We start from the raw sequence: 18,284 nt of genomic DNA on the forward strand, positions 1-18,284 counted from the left end.
GTGTTCCGCATGAATTAAATGATCATCAGAAGAGAAATCGTCTCTAAGTTTGCCGTCACGATGTAAAGGTGAGTAATTCCTATACATTTGTTACACGTGATGACAAATGGATTTTTGGCAATCAAAAGCATTTGGCACAATGGTTGGATGAAGATGAAGTGCTGAAACACAGCCCCAAACCAAATATTTATCAATAAAAGCTAATATTGTCTGTTTGACGGTCCAGTGCTGGTATTGCCCACTACAGCTTCATGAAACCTGGTCAAACAATTACAGCGGATGTCTACTGCAACCAACTGGATAATGATGAGGATGCTTGTGATTAAGCAACTGAGACTGATCCATAGAGGCAGGCCAAGACACTGCTTGACCATATGTTGCACAAACAATGCTGCTCAAATTACAGAAGCTGAACTGGGAAACTACCTCTCTGTCCTCCACCAGATCCAGCAGACCTTGCACCGACAGACTACCACTTCTTGCAGCCTTTGGACCACTTCTCGCAAGGAAAAGTATTCAAGTCTCTACAAGTTGTGGATAATGCCCTTATCAATTTCCTTGCCACTCACTCTCCAGGCTTCTTCACTGTTGGCGTACACAAGCTACAGTCAAGATGGCAAAACTGTGTCAATCGTTTAGGTGAACTCCTTGATTGTTTGAAATATAATAAACTAAACTTTAGTTTCAAAATCAGACATGTAATATTTAAAATAGAAAGGAGATGGTGGAATATGGAAGTGAGGGAAGGGCGTTAGAAGACCGGGGATCACAGTGACACAAAGAGCAGGCTTCACATAAGAGCATAGAGGGCGTGCGGAGGGGCAGAAGTGAAGTCTCTCACTCTACTTCTGATCCCTAGTAACACCCTCTCTGGGCCACTGAACCTACTTCCTCAAAGGCTTTCTTCTAATGAACTCTCTAGCACAGCATAGTTTTCTTGATTTTCCAAAAACCCCTCTAGTGTTAATACCCTGGCTCAAAAACCCTCAAAGGCTCTCCATTGCTTAAAGTAGTGAATGATAAACAACAATGTCCAGGATGATCACTTCCTGTGAGGGAAGGAGGAGAAAGGAATGAGGGAGTGGAACTTAACATGAGTAACATTTTATGAAAAATAAAAACATCATGGGAAATAAAGCCAACGTGAACGTTTGGCAAAACTGGATGCTGGGTACCCTGGTACCTATATTATTATTTTATTTTATTTTGCATGTTTGAAATACTCATGACATTTTTTAAATTTCAAATCTACTGGGGGACTTGTTAAAAAGATTTGGGGGCCCTATTCCGAGATACTCTTGTTGAGAAGATCTACAATGGGGCAGTGGAATCTGTATTATGAAAGTGTCCCCCTTGATTCTGATACAGATAGACCAAGTTCACACTTGGAGAAACTTCTACTCTGTGCCAATTTCTGCCAATATCTAGCTTTTTCCAATATCCGTAAGAACAGCAATTCAACTTCATGGCCACTCAGTTCCTTGACCTCTCAATTTCCCTTTATATCTATTCTGTGAAAAAAGGACCTGGGGCCTCAAAATACTTATTTTGCCAGCTGGCATGATACTAAGTTTTATTAGGAGGTGGTGGTGGGGAGATGTTGCAGGAAGAGGGCATTTTACTTCCCATTACCCATGTGTTTACGCCACAGGTTCTTGCCAAACTGCCAGTTTCCCCAGTGCACAGTGGGTAGCAGCTTCCCCTGGCACTATTCTCCAGTGGTTCTGTAGCAAAGCATCACTGGTGAGACACCTCCTATGTGAACCAGCAAGTTACAGACAGCAAATGTCCAGCAAGTTCCACTGACTTACCACCATACCAACTTCTTTTTTTTTATTTTTATTTTTTGAAGGGCGACTTTGTCACCCTCTGTAGAGTGCTGTAACGTCATAGCTCACAGTAACCTCAAACTCTTGGGCTCAAGTGATTCTTTTGCCTCAGCCTCCCAAGTAGCTGGGACTACAGGTGCCCACCACAACACCCGGCTACACCATACCAACTTCTTCATCAAGGACTGAGTCTCAACCCCAGATTGAGAAGACTATTGGCTATTACACATTATTTTTGCATTGTCTGCTAGTATATATCTGCTATCCTATATTCTTTCAGAGTCTTGTTTACTTCTTACTAGTCAGTCCTTCAAAATTGTAATCCCTTGTTACCATTGTTTTATTTATTTATTTTCTTTTTTATTAAGTCATATATACATAATCATGAATGCATTTATGCCTTTGTGGGATTCAATGTTGATTATTTGTACAAATTAGAGTGCTTACAACCTACTAATTAACATATCTTTCACCTCATTTACTTAATCGTAGAGGAATGGACACCATTCTTGCAAGGGATAGTTACTGAGTCTTATGACATGAGAACAGGACAGTCTCCTGGCAAGCCTAGAGACGTTTTGTGACTTGGGGGCAGTCCCCCACATAACTCAGTGTTCCAGAATGAGACAAGATCGGTCACTCACTAGTAAGCATGTGTTAAACACTGATGCTTAGTACTTCTTCATGGGGGTTGTGGGAAAAGAACACGTGGGGAAAGAGCACATAGCAATCCTTAGGCATGCAGCCCTCATATGTAATTACCTTAACTCTCCACACATGTTGTGTATGTCATTACCTTAACTCTCCAGACTTGTTGTGTATAACCTTAATAAATAGCTGTTGCGGAGGGGGCTCTGGGCTACCCTGCCCTTAAGGTTAGCCCGCCGCCCGCAAGCTTGTACTTCTAATCCGTGTCATGCCTGGTTCCTTCCTGTGGCAACCGAGACCAGGGCCTTAGGGGTCGCGGCACTTAATCACAGTGTTAAGACATTTGTGTTCAATCCTTGATAGATTTGACTTGTGCCCTTGCAATATGCTCCATAGGTGTAGTCCCACCATTAACCCTCCCTCTATCGAACCTCTCTTTTCCCCTCCCCCTCCCCCCTCTTCCCTCCTTCATCCTGGGCTATAGTTGTGATTCATCTCTCATATGAAAGTGTGATTGATTATAAATTGGTTTTATGGTAGTACTGAGTACATTGGATTTTTTTTTCCATTCCCAAGATACTTTACTAAGAAGAATATTTTCCAGCTCCATCCTTGTAAACATAAAAGAGGTAAGTAAAGTCTCTAGCTTAACATTTTCTTGTTCAAATTACGGTGTGGTTTTTATACCATGATTGGACCCATTTAAGATATACCTTGTTATCTTAAATGAACACTTCCTCTCCACTTTAGCTAACTATTTAGAAGGTTAGACCTTGTATTTGTCACCACACAAACTTCTCTGCTTCCTTTTACCTCTTTCATGCTTACATGGATGGAGCTGGAACATATTCTTCTTAGTAAAGTATCTCAAGAATGGAAGAAAAAGTATCCAATGTACTCAGCCCTACTATGAAGCTAATTTATAGCTTTCATATGAAGGCTATAACCCAACTACAGCACAAGAATATGGGGAAAGGGCCAAGGGAGGGGAAGGGAGTGGAGAAGTCAGAGTGGAGGGAGGGTAATGGGTGGGGCCACACCAACGGTGCATCTTAGAATGGGTACAGGCAAAACCTACTAAATGCAGAATACAAATGCCTACATACAGAAACTAAGAAAATGCCATGAAGGCTACGTTGAACAGTTTGATGAGAATATTTCAGATTGTATATGAAACCAGCACATTGTACCCCTTGATTTCACTAATGTACACAGCTATGATTTAACAGTAAAAGAAATAAAAATAAATAAATAAATAAAAACTTCTCTGCTTCCTAATCACAGATTCAAACTGTGATTAGGTTTTCATTTTCTAAACGACCAATTTTAATTTTCTAAACAACCCACCATCTTTCCAGCTTGCCCTCCAGCTTGCTTGTCACTCCCACTATAGTTCCTTGACTGCATAGGTATCTCCAAACCATTGGTTTCCAAAATCATTATACAAATTTATACTTTCACATGCAGGGTGTGGTTTCCCATTGCTCTATATCATAAGTAATACCTGATATTTCAGACTTTTAAATTTCTCTTATTTTTGTGGGTATGAAATTTATATTTCTATGTGTACTAATAAAGTTGAATATATATATATATTTTTTTTGAGACACAGTCTCAAGCTGTTGCTCTCAGTAGAGTGCGGTGGCATCACAGCTCACAGCAACCTCAGACTGTTGGGCTTAAGCGATTCTCTTGCCTCAGCCTCCCACGTAGCTGGGACTACAGGTGCCCGCCACAATTCCCAGCTATTTTTTGTTGTTGTTGTTGTTGTTGCAGTTGCCATTGTCGTTTAGCTGGCCGGGGCTGGGTTCAAACCCTCCAGGCTGGGTATTTGTGGCTGGTGCCCTACCCACTGAGCTAGAGGGGCTGCCCAAAGTTGAGTATTTTTTAATATGTTTATGAGCCATGTATGTTTCCTCTTCTGTGAAATACTCTCTCATTTCTGTTGCTCGGTTTTCTATTGGGTTGTCTTTGTTACTGATTTGTAAAAGTTCATTACACATTATGGATACAGAACTTAGGTCAGTTATATGTGCTTGAAAATATTTTTTATACCATTGTTTTCATTCTATATTTATTTATATTTTGAGACAGAGTCTCACTTTGTCACCCTAGAGTGCTATCATATCATAGCTCACAGCAACCTCAAGCTCCTGGGCTCAAGCGATCCTCTTGCCTCAGTTTTTCTATTTTTAGTAGAGATAGGATCTTGCTCTTGCTCAGGCTGGTCTCCAACTCCTAAGCTCAAGCAATCTACCTGCCTTGGCCTCCCAGAGTGCTAGGTTTACGGGTATGAGCCACTGTGCCCACCTATGGTGTATTTTAAGGAACAGAAGTTCTCGATTTTTTTAAAAATAAGATACTTTATCTCTCTCCCATATGAAATAAATCTAGAAATTGGCAGTTCAAGGCTACCTTGTAGTTTCACAGTCATCAGAGAAGGAACCAGGACTCTACTCTCCTGCTAATTAATTCACCATACCTAGCTTATCGCGTCATAGTTCAAAGTGTCTGTTTATGTGAAGTTGAATTAGGCAGTGATTTCTTAGATATCACACTAATGTCACAAGCCACAAAAGAAAAAGTTGATAAATTGGTGTTCATCATCAAAATTAAAAATTTTTGTGTTTCCAAAGACATCTTGAAGGAAGTAAAAAAACAACCCACACAATGGGAAGAAAATATTTGCAAATCAACTGGCCAGCCTGGTAGCTCACGCCTATAGTCCTACCACTTGGGGAGGCTGAGGCAGGAGGGTCCTCTGTGCCCAGGAGTCTTGAGGTTACTGTGCACTAGGCTGCCTGCCACCATGGTACTCTAGCCTGGGACAACAGATTGAGATTCCATCTTCAAAAAAAATTTGCAAATCATTTATCTGATAAGGGATTTGTACATAGAATATATAATGATGGCTGGGCGCGGTGGCTCACACCTATAATCCTAGAGAAGGAGTCTCTAAAAAAACATAATGTAGGCTCAGCACCTGTAGCTCAACAGGCTAAGGCGCCAGCCACATACACCAAAGCTGGCAGGTTCGAATCCAGCCCAGGCCTGCCAAACAATAATGACAACTACTACGAAAAAATAGCCAGACGTTGTGGCGGGCACCTGTAGTCCCAGATACTTGGGAGGCTGAGGCAAGAGAATTGCCTAAGCCCAGGAGTTGGAGATTGCTGTGAGCTGTGATGCCACAGCACTCTACCCAGGGCAACAGCTTGAGGCTCTGTCTCAAAAAAAAAAAAAAAGAAGAAGCGGCCCCCACAAATTATTTAGAGGGAACTTTGTAAAGCAGAGAGTAACCTGGACAGAAATAGTTAAAACTGACAAAGCAAAGCATGGGGCCAGAAAAGATTAAGGTAGGAAGGAACTTATTCAAAGGCAGAGGGAACAGCAGGGCAGGGGGTGCCTGTGAGAAGGGGAGAGAAGTGATTTTTCCTGCAGAGCAAATGATGCTGTGTCTGAGACCGATTCCACAACAGATGTTGATCGTGCAGCAGGGTGAAAGTATATGTACTGAGAATAAGATGGACTCAGGCAGGCTAAGGCAGACATGACACAGCTGGTCTGGTCAGCTTAGGTCCCGCCTGACCTTCACCCCACCTCTCCCATTTGAGATAATTGGTTTGGTCAGTCTAGGTCTGGTCCGACCTTCACCACCTGTCTCCCATTCTTATGTTTTGTAAATTTAGCTCCCTAAAGATGCTATCTTGAGTAGTTTAAGTACATTAATTTAGAAAATAAACTTTTGAAGTGGCTCAGTGCCCGTAGCTCAGTGGTTAGGGCGCTGGCCACATACACTGAGGCTGGCGGGTTCAATCCCAGCCTGCACCTGCTAAACAACAATGACAACAACAAAATAATAGCTGGGTGTCATGGCAGACACCTGTAGTCCCAGCTATTTGGGAGGCTGAGGCAGGAGAATCGCTTAAAGCCCAAGAGTTTGAGGTTGCTGTGAGCTGTGATGCTACAGCACTCTACTGAGGGTGACATAGTGAGACTCTGTCTCAAAAAAGAAAAAAAAACTTTTGAAGAGGAATGTTGTAATAGGTCAAAAATGTTGTAATGCAGTCTTTACTTTGAACTATGCGGATGAAGAAAGAATACCACATTAGAAAAAGTGTAGCTTTGGGTATATAAAAAGAAAAAAATTTCAGTAAAGGCCCGGCACCCGTAGCACAGTGGTTACAGCGCCAGCCACATACACCAAGGGTGGCGGGTTTGAACCAGGCCCGGGCCAGCTAAACAATGCAACCAAAAAATAGCCAGGCGTTGTGGTGGGTGCCTGTAGTCCCAACGGCTTGGAAGGCTGAGGCAAGAAAGTCACTTAAGCCCAAGAATTTGAGGTTGCTGTGAGCTGTGATGCCATGGCCCTCTACCAAGGGCAACATTGTGAGACTCTGTCAAAAAAAAATTTTTTTTCAGTAAAAATTGATAGGCTGTTTCCACCACCCCTTGACTCTTAAGCCTTGTCTTAACTTTTGTAGAGCTTTTTTATGTCTATCAATAAACTCTGAATACTCGAATGTGGGTTATACCCTTTATTTCACCCGGGTTGTCCTGTCTGCTCAGTAGGAATATGTCAAGTGAAAGGCACTGGCCAGAATACACCCTGGTGGAGCTTGAAGCACCTCCCTCAAAGCAACATAGATAGATTACCCGTGAGGGTGGCAAACAAGTTTTCTTTCTTCCGGCTCTCTTTTCACAATGGACAATCCCCCGTCCTAGCCTGTTTTTATGACTCTGTGTTTGTTAGTAATGTGTCTTTCATGAACCTACTATTTCAAACTCCGGCACGCTTTCACTAGCACCCTGGGAGGCTGAGGCAGTTGGATCGCCTGAGCTCTGGAGTTCGTGACCACCTTGAGCAAAAGTGAAACTCCATCTCTAAAAGTAGCCAGGCATTGTGGCGGGCACCTGTAGTCCCACCTACTCAGGAGGCTGATGCAAGAGGATCACTTGAGCCCAAGAGTTTGAGGTTGCTGTGAGCTACGACTCCACAGTCATTAACATTTTGAGGAACTGTAAAACTGTTTTCCCATCTACCAAGGGTGACAAAGCGAGACTCTGTCTCAAAAAAAAAAAATAGAATATATAAAGAACAGTTATAACTCAATAATAAAAAGGCAAATAACTAAAAACAGGTTAAGTTGTCTGAGTAGACATTGCTGAAAAAAAAAAATAGACATTTCTGGATATTTGGCCATACACAAATGGCCAAAAAGCATTTGAAAAGATGTTCACCATCGTTAGCCATCAGAGAAATGCAAATTGAAAACACAACGGGATTGTACTTTACACCCATGAAGATGCCTGTAATCAAGAAGACAGTATAACTAGAGTTGGGAAGAATGTGGAGAAATTGGAGCCCTCGTACATTGCTAGCGGGAGTGTAAAGTGACGGGCTGCTGTGGAAAACAGTTTTGCAGTTCCTCAAAATGTTAAGCACGGTTACCATATGGTCCAGGAATTTCACTCCAAGAGAAATGAAAACATGTGTCCACACAAAAACTTATATGCAAATATTCAAAGCAGCATTATTCATAATAGCAAATATTCAAAACAACTCAGACATCTGTCACCTGATAAATGGAGAAAATGTTACAATGAAATATTAGTCATAAAAATGAATGAAGTATTAATACACACTACACCATGAATGGGCCTTCAACACGTTATGCTACATTAAAGAAGCCAGACACAAAAGGTCATGTATTACATGATTTCATTTAAATGAAACATTCCGAATACACAAATCCGTAGAGACTTAAAGTAGAACAGCAATCACCCAGGAGCAGGGTGGGGTGAGGGGAAATGAAGAGTGCTCACAGGTATAAAGGGGTTTTCTGGGAGGGTGAGGGGAGTGGTGACCAGAATGTTCTAAAATTGATTTGGTGATGGTTACACACAAAAATATGTAAAAAGCCATTGATGGCACACTTTAAATAAGTGCATTATCTGAATTATTGTATGTCTCAATAAACCTCTTTTTTTTTTTTTTTTTGAGACAGAGTCTCACTATGTTGTCCTAGGTAGAGTGCTGTGGCATCACAGCTCACAGCAACCTCAAACTCTTGAACTCTTGGGCTTAAGTGATTCACTTGCCTCAGCCTCCCAAATAGCTGGGACTACAGGCAACCGCCACAACTCTCCACTATTTTTTGTTGCAGTTGTCATTGTTGCTTTAGCTGGCATGGGCTAGGTTCAAACCCACCAGCCTTGGTGTTATGTGGCTGGCACTGTAACCACTATGCTATGGGCACCGAGCCAAACCTTTTATTCTGGAAAAGGCAATTGTGAGTTTAAAAAAAAAAAAAAAAAGACTGTTTGAGCTGTCATATCTTCATTCCAGCCAGCAGGAAGGAAGAAGGGAGAAGAATAATGAGACCCCTTCCCTTACTCCCCCCATACCTTATTAGGAAATTTTTTAAACATACTAATAAATTCAAGCAATGATATGATAATCTCCACTATAGCCACCATCCAGATTCAACAACTGGTAACATTCTGCTGTATTTGGTTTGCCTACATAAGTGCAGTGTCTATATATTTTTTATTTCAGATTAATATGAAGGTACAAACTATTCAAAAGTAAGTTGCAGGCTGGGTATAGTGGCTCACGTCTGTAAACTTAACACTTCGGGAGGCTGAGGCTTGAGGCCAGGAGTTCAAAATCAGCTTGAGCAACAGAGCAAGATTCCATCTTTAGCCGGGCGTGGTGGCTCTCGCCTGTAATCCCAGCACTTGGGAGGCCGAGGTGGGTGGATTACCTGAGCTCACAGGTTTAGGACTAGCCTGAGCAAGAGTGATAACTCATCTCTAAAAACAGCCGGGTGTTGTGGCCACAGCACTCTACTGAGGGTGACCAAGTGAGACTCTGTCTCAAAAAAAAAATCCCATCTCTATAAAAAAAAAAATAGAAAAATTAGCTGGGCATGGTGGCACATGACTGTAATGACTGTAGTCCCAGCTACTCCAAAAGCTGAGGCAGGAGGAGCACTTGAGCCCAGCAGTTTGAGACTGCAGTGAGCTGTGATGATGCCACTGCACTCTACCTGGGCAAGAGAGCAAGACCCTGTCTCAGAAAAAAAGTATGTTGCAGATACCACACCAGTTCACCCTGAATACTTCAGCATTCCTCTTCTAAAATTAAGATCATTTCCAGCATAATTGCAGATCTATTATCGCAACTAAGAAAATTAATAATAATTCCCTAATGTCATCTAATTTTCAGTTTATATTAAGATTTCCCCAATGGGAGAATTCTCAAAGAACTAAAAGTGGACCTTCCATTTGATCTTGCAATCTCATTACTAGGTATCTACCCAGAAGAAAAAAAATAATTTTACCACAAGGACCTTTGCATTAGAATGTATATTGCAGCTCAATTCACAATTGCCAAGACATGGAAGTAACCCAGGTACTCATCAACCCAGGAATGGATTAACAAACTGTGATACAGGTATACTATTCAGCCATAAGAGAAGATGGAGACTTTACATCTTTTGTGTTTACCTGGAGTTGAAACACGTTCTTCTTAGTAAAGTATCACAAGAATGGGGGGGCGGAGAATCGAATGTACTCAATACTAATATGAAACCAACATATAAACAACTACAGGCCCACACAAAAGAAAAACACAAGTATAGTCTAGCGAGGAGAGGGGAGAGGTGGAGTGGGAGGGAGGGTGACTGGTGGGATCTTACCTAATGTGCATAATGTGAGGGTGTTCAGTTCACCACCTGGGTGAAGGGATCATCTACAACTTGAAACTTACCTTAGAAGTGAAAACAATGAAACCTAAACATTTGTACCCTCATATCAATCTGATATTAAAAGAAAAACAATTTCCCCAACTGTTCCTAAAATTGTCTTAAAAATTTTTTTTCAGAGCAGCATCCAATCAAGTTACCCCTCCTTGTATCATAGTACTGATTTTGCTTCTAGGCAAAAATCTGGGTGACCATATGGTTCTTCCTCATTCATTTCCCTTCTCTTTGGGATCATGGTCCTGCACTGCCTTTGGTCTCAGTGTCCGGAAAGAATTGCTTGATATGTTTTGTCCAGTTTTCTGGTTGTTTATAGTGGAAAGACAAGTTCCAAAGCACATAATCTTTCATGGATAGGAGAAACTGACTCAGTCTACTTTTGATCAGGTTTTCAATATTATGCAACAAATGAGACTTAATATAGCCCTTTTGTTAATTTATAAGTGTTTTTTTGACATCAAGCATAATAATCTTTGATGTATGTTTTTAATTTTTTCCTGGCTAGTGTTTGTCTTTTAAATTTTATTTTTAATGATTACTATGTAGACGTTTTAAATTTTGTATATGATCAAATATACCAGTTTTTGCCTTTTTATTTCAGTTTTTCCCTTTATAAGGTATATCTTTTATGTCATACTTAAATTCCTTCCTCAAAGTCACTTTAGAGATTTATTTGTCTGAAGGAAATAGTGGTAAGTTCAGAAGCTATACAGAAGACCACCCGTATCCTTGAGGGAGAAATTCCAAGCCCCCCAGCAGATGCCTGAAAATGCAGAGTGGAACCCTACATACATTGTTTTTTCCTAGACATGCCTATCTATGATAAAGTTTAATTTATAAATTAGGTGCAGGAAGATATTAACAATAACTAATAATAATAGGCAGCGCCTGTGGCATATACTGAGGGTGGATGGTTCGAACCCGACCCCAGCCAGACTGCAACAAAAAAATAGCCAAGTGTTGTGGCGGGCGCCTGTAGTCCCAGCTCCTCAAGAGGCTGAGGCAAGAGAATCACCTAAGCCCAAGAGCTGGAGGTTGCTGTGAGCTTTGATGCCATGGCACTCTACCAAGGGCAACAAAGTGAGACTCTTTCTCTAAAAAAAAAAAAAAAAACTAGTAATAAAATAGAATAAATATAACAATATTCCAGCATCACTACTTTTGTGCTTTGAGGCCATAGGGGATTCTAACCCCAGTGAGAATGGTCCACATCACAAAATCTCAAAACTGCAGATGCTGGCGTAGATGTAGAGAGAAAGGAACATTTTTACACTGCTGGTGGGACTGCAAACTAATACAACCTTTTTGGAAGGAAGTATGGAGAAATATCAAAGCACTCAAGCTAGACCTCCCATTTGATCCTGCAATCCCATTACTGGGCATCTACCCAGAAGGAAAAAAAATCCTTTTATTATAAGGACACTATGTACTAGACTGTACTAGACTGTTTATTGCAGCTCAATTTACAATCGCCAAAATGTGGAAACAGCCTAAATGCCCACCAACCCAGGAATGGATTAACAAGCTGTGGTATATGTACACCATGGAATACTATTCAGCTATTAAAAAAAATGGAGACTTTACATCCTTTGTATTAACCTGAATGGAAGTGGAAGACATTATTCTTAGTAAAGCTTCACAAGAATGGAGAAGCATGAATCCTATGTACTCAATTTTAATATGAGGACAATTAAGGACACGGTAGGAGTGGGGGAAGGGGAGAGCAGAGAGAGAAAGAAGGAGGGAGGGGTGGGGAAAGGAAGAGCAGAGAGAGGGAAGGAGGGAGGGGGTGGGGCCTTGGTGTGTGCCACAACTTTTGGGGGCAAGACACGATTGTAAGAGGGACTTTGCCTAACAAGTGCAATCAATGTAAACTGGTTTCTTGTACCCCTAATGAATCCCCAACAATATAAAAAAAAAAAAAGGAAATCAAATGGGGGTTACTTGGACATAATCACTCCAATACTGCCACAGTCAATCTGATAAGATAGCTCCTAAGTGACTAACGGACTGGTTGTGTCCACAGCGAGAATACACTGGACAAAGGGATGATTTATATCCCAGACAAGATGGAGTAGGACCATATGAGATTTCATCACACTACTCAGAATGGTACACAATTTAAAACTTATGAATTGTTCATTTCTGGAATTTTCCACTTAATATTTTCAAACTGCAATTACTGCAGGTAACTGCAACCATGGAAAGCAAAGCCACAGATAAGGGAGGACTACTGTGTGTTCATGACAATGTAATTACAACCCCCACAAGAAAAAAGTCAGTAAGTTAGACCTCATCAAAATTAAAAACTTTTGCTCTGTGAAAGCCCATTTGAAAAGGATGAAAAGACAGGGGGAAAATATCATAAATCACATACCTCATAAATGCTCACTATCTATGGTATACTTTGAAGCTGACAAAATTCAACAATTCAAAAAAATACAATAGAAAATGGGCAAAAGACATGAATAGACATTTCACGAAATAGTATATGTGGATGGCAAATAAACCTTGAAAAGATGTTGAACATCATTAGCTACAAGGGAAATGCAAATTAAAACCACAATGAAATATCATTACACATATATTAGAAGGGCTAAAATGAAAATCAGTGACAATACAAAATGCTGGTGATGATGCAGAGAAACTGGATCATTCATACATTTCTGATGGTAACATAAAATGGTATGGTCACTCTGGAAAATAGTTTGGAGTTTCTTGGGAAAAAAAAAACTAAACACACTCTATATCTCAGCAATTATACCCTTGAGCAATTAATCCCAGAAAAGTGAAAATACAAAAACCTGTACATGAATGTTCATAACAACTTTATTTGTAACAGCCCCAAAGTGGAAACAATACAAATGTCCTTCAATAGGTAAATTGCTAAACAAACAGTGGTCCATTTATATCATGGCATACTACATAGGAATAAAAAGGAATAAACTGTTGATATATGCAACAACTTGGATGGATCTCAAAAGGAATTATGCCAAGTGGAAAAAAGCCAACCTCAACAAGTCACACACCATATTGTTGCATTTATATAATAGTCATGAAATGACAGATGCCCAGGGATCTCACAATGCCAGCGATACAATATGTGTGTGAAAATATTGTTGCTGACAAACCACAGCAGGGCTCCTCAAACTACAGCCCGCTGGCCACATGGGGCAGTATGATTGTATTTGTTCCCGTTTTGTTTTTTTACTTCAAAATAAGATACGTGCAGTGTGCATAAGAATTTGTTCATAGTTTTTTTTAAAAAAACTATAGTCCAGCCCTCCAACAGTCTGAGGGACAGTGAACTGGCCCCCTGTTTAAAAAGTTTGAGGACCCCTGAATAGAGGATACGAAGTCTGCTTTCCCAAGGAGAAGTGGATGCAGTCTTTCTGGTGGGGCAACTTGGGTTCTGGAGATATTTTGCTGACAATCTGGCCTCTGGTACATCAGAAATCACTTTCAACTTTTTCTACTTTTTAGATTTTGCCAGACCCATTTAACAACCAATATTGGGAAATCTGTCAAGGAAAGAAAATTCAAAGGCCTAAAAGACTGTCGTATGAAAATCACCAAATTTCATGTTCAGCATGGTCACCTCCCTACTCGGTACTGTGAAATGGTAGGTGATGATGCAGGCTGGTCACAAAGAACTGACATCATTTACAATGGAAGTTTTATATGGGGGCTGAAGATTTTCAGAGGCGAATGTGAAAAAGCCTTTACCAAGGGTCCATGGTCCAGTGTTCTCACAGGTATTGGTGGAATGGTCATTCTGCATGACAAATTGAAGAATACCATCTAAGTACAATCTGACTAGAAATGGGAATCAAGAGAATCATGAGAATATGTATCACACTTATGTTATCAACCACTAGCCACTGAAAGGTTCCCATTATCTTTTCATCAAGGCCAGATCATGTCTGTAGAATAACATAGAGAAGGAGACTCACTGTGGTCACATTTGATCATTGGAACTGATGATTCTGTATATTGATCATTTGGGGGTGGGAAGGGAACCATCATTATAGGTCCATAAAGGATGAAGCTGAAGCTAAGCAGATCTAGAAACCATTTAGTTTAAATGGTATTTTGGGGGCCGGGTGCCATGGCTGATGCCTGGAATCCCAGCACTTGGGAGGCCAAGGTGGGTGGATTGCCTGAGCTCACAGGTTCGAGACCAGCCTGAGCCAGAGCAAGACCCCGTCTCTAAAAATAGCTGGATGTCATGGTGAGGCTAAGGCAAAAGAATCGCTTAAGCCCAAGAATTTGAGGTTGCCGTGAGCTATGACACCACAGCACTCTACTGAGGGTGACAAAGTGAAACTCTGTCTAAAAAAAAAAAGGAAAAACAGTATTTTATAGGACCTCAAGTTGTGCTTTACTCTTTTTTGAAAGTAGTCACATTTGTATTTAAGCACCATATGCTATTTTTGCATGGCTGAATGTTTGCAATATTGTTCTATGTTGGGCATTCTGCTATAAAATAAAAAAGATACACAGAATACTCTTTTTTAAAAAATGTTCATTTGGCTCAGCGCCTGTAGCTCAGCGACTAGGGCATCAGCCACATATACCGGAGCTGACAGGTTCAAACCCAGCCCAGGCCTGCCAAACCACAATGATGACTACAACCAAAAAATAGCCAGGCGTTGTGGCAGGCACCTATAGTCCCAGCTATTTGGGAGGCTGAGGCAAGAGAATTGCTTAAGCCCAAGAGTTGGAGGTTGCTGTGAGCTGTGACACCACAGCACTCTATTCAGGGCGACATAGTGAGACTCTGTCTCAAAAAAAAAAAAGCCATTTATGGGGGATTGATTTGAATTATCATATGCCCATCAAATCAAATATTTAAGCAATTTCTTTCTTCTTCCTCCTCCTCCTCCTCCTCCTCTTCCTCCTCCTCCTCTTCTTCTTCTTCTTTCTTCTTCTTGAGATAGAGTCTCACTTTATCACCCTGGGTAGAGTGCCCTGGCATCACACAGCTCACAGCAACCTCCATCTCCCGGGCTTAGGCGATTCTCTTGCCTCAGCCTCCCGAGTAGCTGGGACTACAGGCGCCGGCCACAACGCCCAGCTATTTTTTTGTTGCAGTTTGGCCGGGGCCGGGTTTGAACCCACCACCCTCAGGATATGGGGCCGGCGCCCTACCTACTGAGCCACAGGCGCTGCCCTATTTAAGCAATTTCTAAAATGAATGGTATAAATCATGTGTTGACATGGATATCTTTCCCAAATTAAGATATCCCAAATATAGTAATTTTAAAAAGCAAAAAATGCAAATTACAAAATAGCATTTAAGGTCTGATCCTCCTTTGTATTTTTTTGTTTGTTTGCTTAGCAGGCCCTTGCTGGGTTTGAACTGGCCACCCCACCACCCCTAGTGCAAAGGGCAGGCACTCTAACCATTTAGCTATGGGCACCCAACTGATCCTCCTTTGTAAAAATGAATGTTTAAGTGTACTTAAAAAAATAAATAAATTGAAAAAAAAAATTGAGCACTATATACCCCGCTATTATTACTGAACACTCATTAAATATTTCTTCACCTTCAGATGCAGAAGGTTGAATTAATCATATTACTCAGTTTACCATACATGTAGTTTTTTTTTTTTTTTTAAGACAGAGTTGCCATGGGTAGAGTGCCATGGCATCACAGCTCATAGCAACCTCAAACTCTTGGGTTTAAGCAGTTCTCTTGCCTCTGCCTCCCAAATAGCTGGGACTACAGGCGCCCACCACAATGCCCGGCTATTTTTTTGTTGTGGTTGCCATTGTTGTTTTAGCAGGCCCGAGCCAGGTTTGAACCTGCTAGCCTTGATGTATGCGACTGGTGCCCTACCCACTGAGCTACGGGCCCCGCCAACCATACATGTACTTTTACATGAGGACTCTCCTATCCTTTTCTTCATTCACAAACACACTCCCCTCATAGGAGCCGTTCTAATATGCACAATAAATGACATTAAATATACATACTCTCTCATAATGCAGTGTGCTTCTCTGTATATCTTTTATTTACACAAATGATAATGTGCTATAAATCTGTTTCTTATTCTTTTTTAATTTAACTTCAAAATCTTTAGCATCAAGCTTGCTGTCTTTCTATCACTGCTTCTGCCATAATTATTGATAATGTCTATATCCACATGGATGATCAGGCCAACACCCTAGCTTCTAACTTCCTTCATGTTCTGACTTCCAATTATCTTGACTTTCAATCTATCCTACCCACTCTTATAGGCATAACCATATCCATATCATTATCAATAAAATGAACCACCCAGAAATCTCAAACATCCTGTGATCTAAATGCAATCTCATGTCTTTCCAGCTCATTGCCTTCAGTGCCCCTATTTCAACAATTCTTTGATCCCACCTGACCCGACACTTAGTCATGATCCATCGCTGCTTTTATAGCATCACATAGCATCACTTTACTTCTTAACCAACTTAGATTCCATTGTCCATTGTTATAAAAATTTCCATGCATATTTCTTCACTTTTATTACACTATTCTCTCTCCATCATATTCATCTGTCAAAATCTCAGCCCTAGATAAATTCAACTTTCCACCAACTGAACATAACTAGAGAAAAGTTAACAATGAAGAAGGATGGATTTACTTTATTGCCTCATACCTCAATTGAGCCTTTAGTTCTGCCCAGAAATCCTCCTACATTTCCTTGGTTCATTTACTTCCTCACATCGTAGTCTGTTCGGGTTGCTATAATAAAATACCATCAACCGGGTAGCTTGTAAACAACAGAAATTTATTGCCCACAGTTCTGGAGGCTGGACATTCAAGATGAAGACACCAACACATTCAGTGTCTGGCAAGAGTTCACTTACTGCTCACAGATGGCCCCTTCTCACTGTGTCTTCCTATGGTGGAAGTGGCATACTACTTCCCTCAGGCCTCTTTTATAAGGGAACTACTCCTATTCATGAGTGCACAGCCCCAGGAACTAATCACCTCCTAAAAATCCCATCTTATAATACCGTGACCACAAGGGTGAGAATTTTAACTTATGAATTTTAAGAAGACACAAACATTCAGGACTATAGTGCCCATTTAATAAGATGATTATTTAAAACAGTCTTCCCTTATTAAATCTACAATTTCCTCTCCACCTTATTCCCTCTCAGCTGATGATCTCACTTCTTTATTTAACTGAGAAAATAGAATTAGTCATCACCCCATTGCCAAATCAACCAACCTACCTGCATCTGCCCCCATCTACGCTGCCCTCCCTCCTGTTAGACTGCAGGAAGCCCGTGCTCCTAGCTGATCTCAATCTCACCTACTTAAGAAGTTTGTTTCTGCAATTATCCCTCATATTTCTTGCAACATCTCTATATTACTTTGCTCAGATTGACCTAACAAAATACCACAGTTCTGGAGGCTACAAGTCTAAAGTCAAAGTGTCAGTGGGTTTAGTTTCTCCTAAGGCCCCCTCGGTTGGCAGAAGGCTGCCTGCCTTCTCACTATGTATTCACATGGTCTTCTCTCTGTGTGTCGAAATTTCTTCTTCCTTGGAAGGAAACCAGTCATATTGGATTAGAGCCCACCTTAAAGATTTCATTTTAACTTAATCACCTCTTTAAAAACCTTATCTCCAAACATGGTTACACTCTGAGGTAATACGGATTAAGACTTCAACATATCAAATAGCTGGACGTGGGACTGGATTAAAGATGGCGGCCGAGTAACAGCTTCCCTGCAACTGGGAACAGGGAGTCTGGGGAGACAAGACTCCAGGCATCTCTGGCCAGTGGGATCTGCCTATAATCATCCCTTTGAGGATACAGGGAGCCAGCAAGGGACTTCTGGACCCCAAGAGGAGGACAAAAACAGTGGAAAACTGGCAAGTGGTTACGTGTGTTCAATTGACCTAATCACGCCGGCAACCGTAAGTACAAGCAGCAGTGAGATTGCAAACCGGAAAGGCCTTACGTGTGAACTGTTTCAGTGTTCTTGGACTTGGCACTCAGGTGAACTGCCTTGCGGAGAGCTTGAGCAGGAGTGTGGAGAACTTTG

The sequence above is a fragment of the Nycticebus coucang genome, chromosome X, assembly GCF_027406575.1.
Source record: "Nycticebus coucang isolate mNycCou1 chromosome X, mNycCou1.pri, whole genome shotgun sequence".
NCBI lineage: Eukaryota > Metazoa > Chordata > Mammalia > Primates > Lorisidae > Nycticebus > Nycticebus coucang.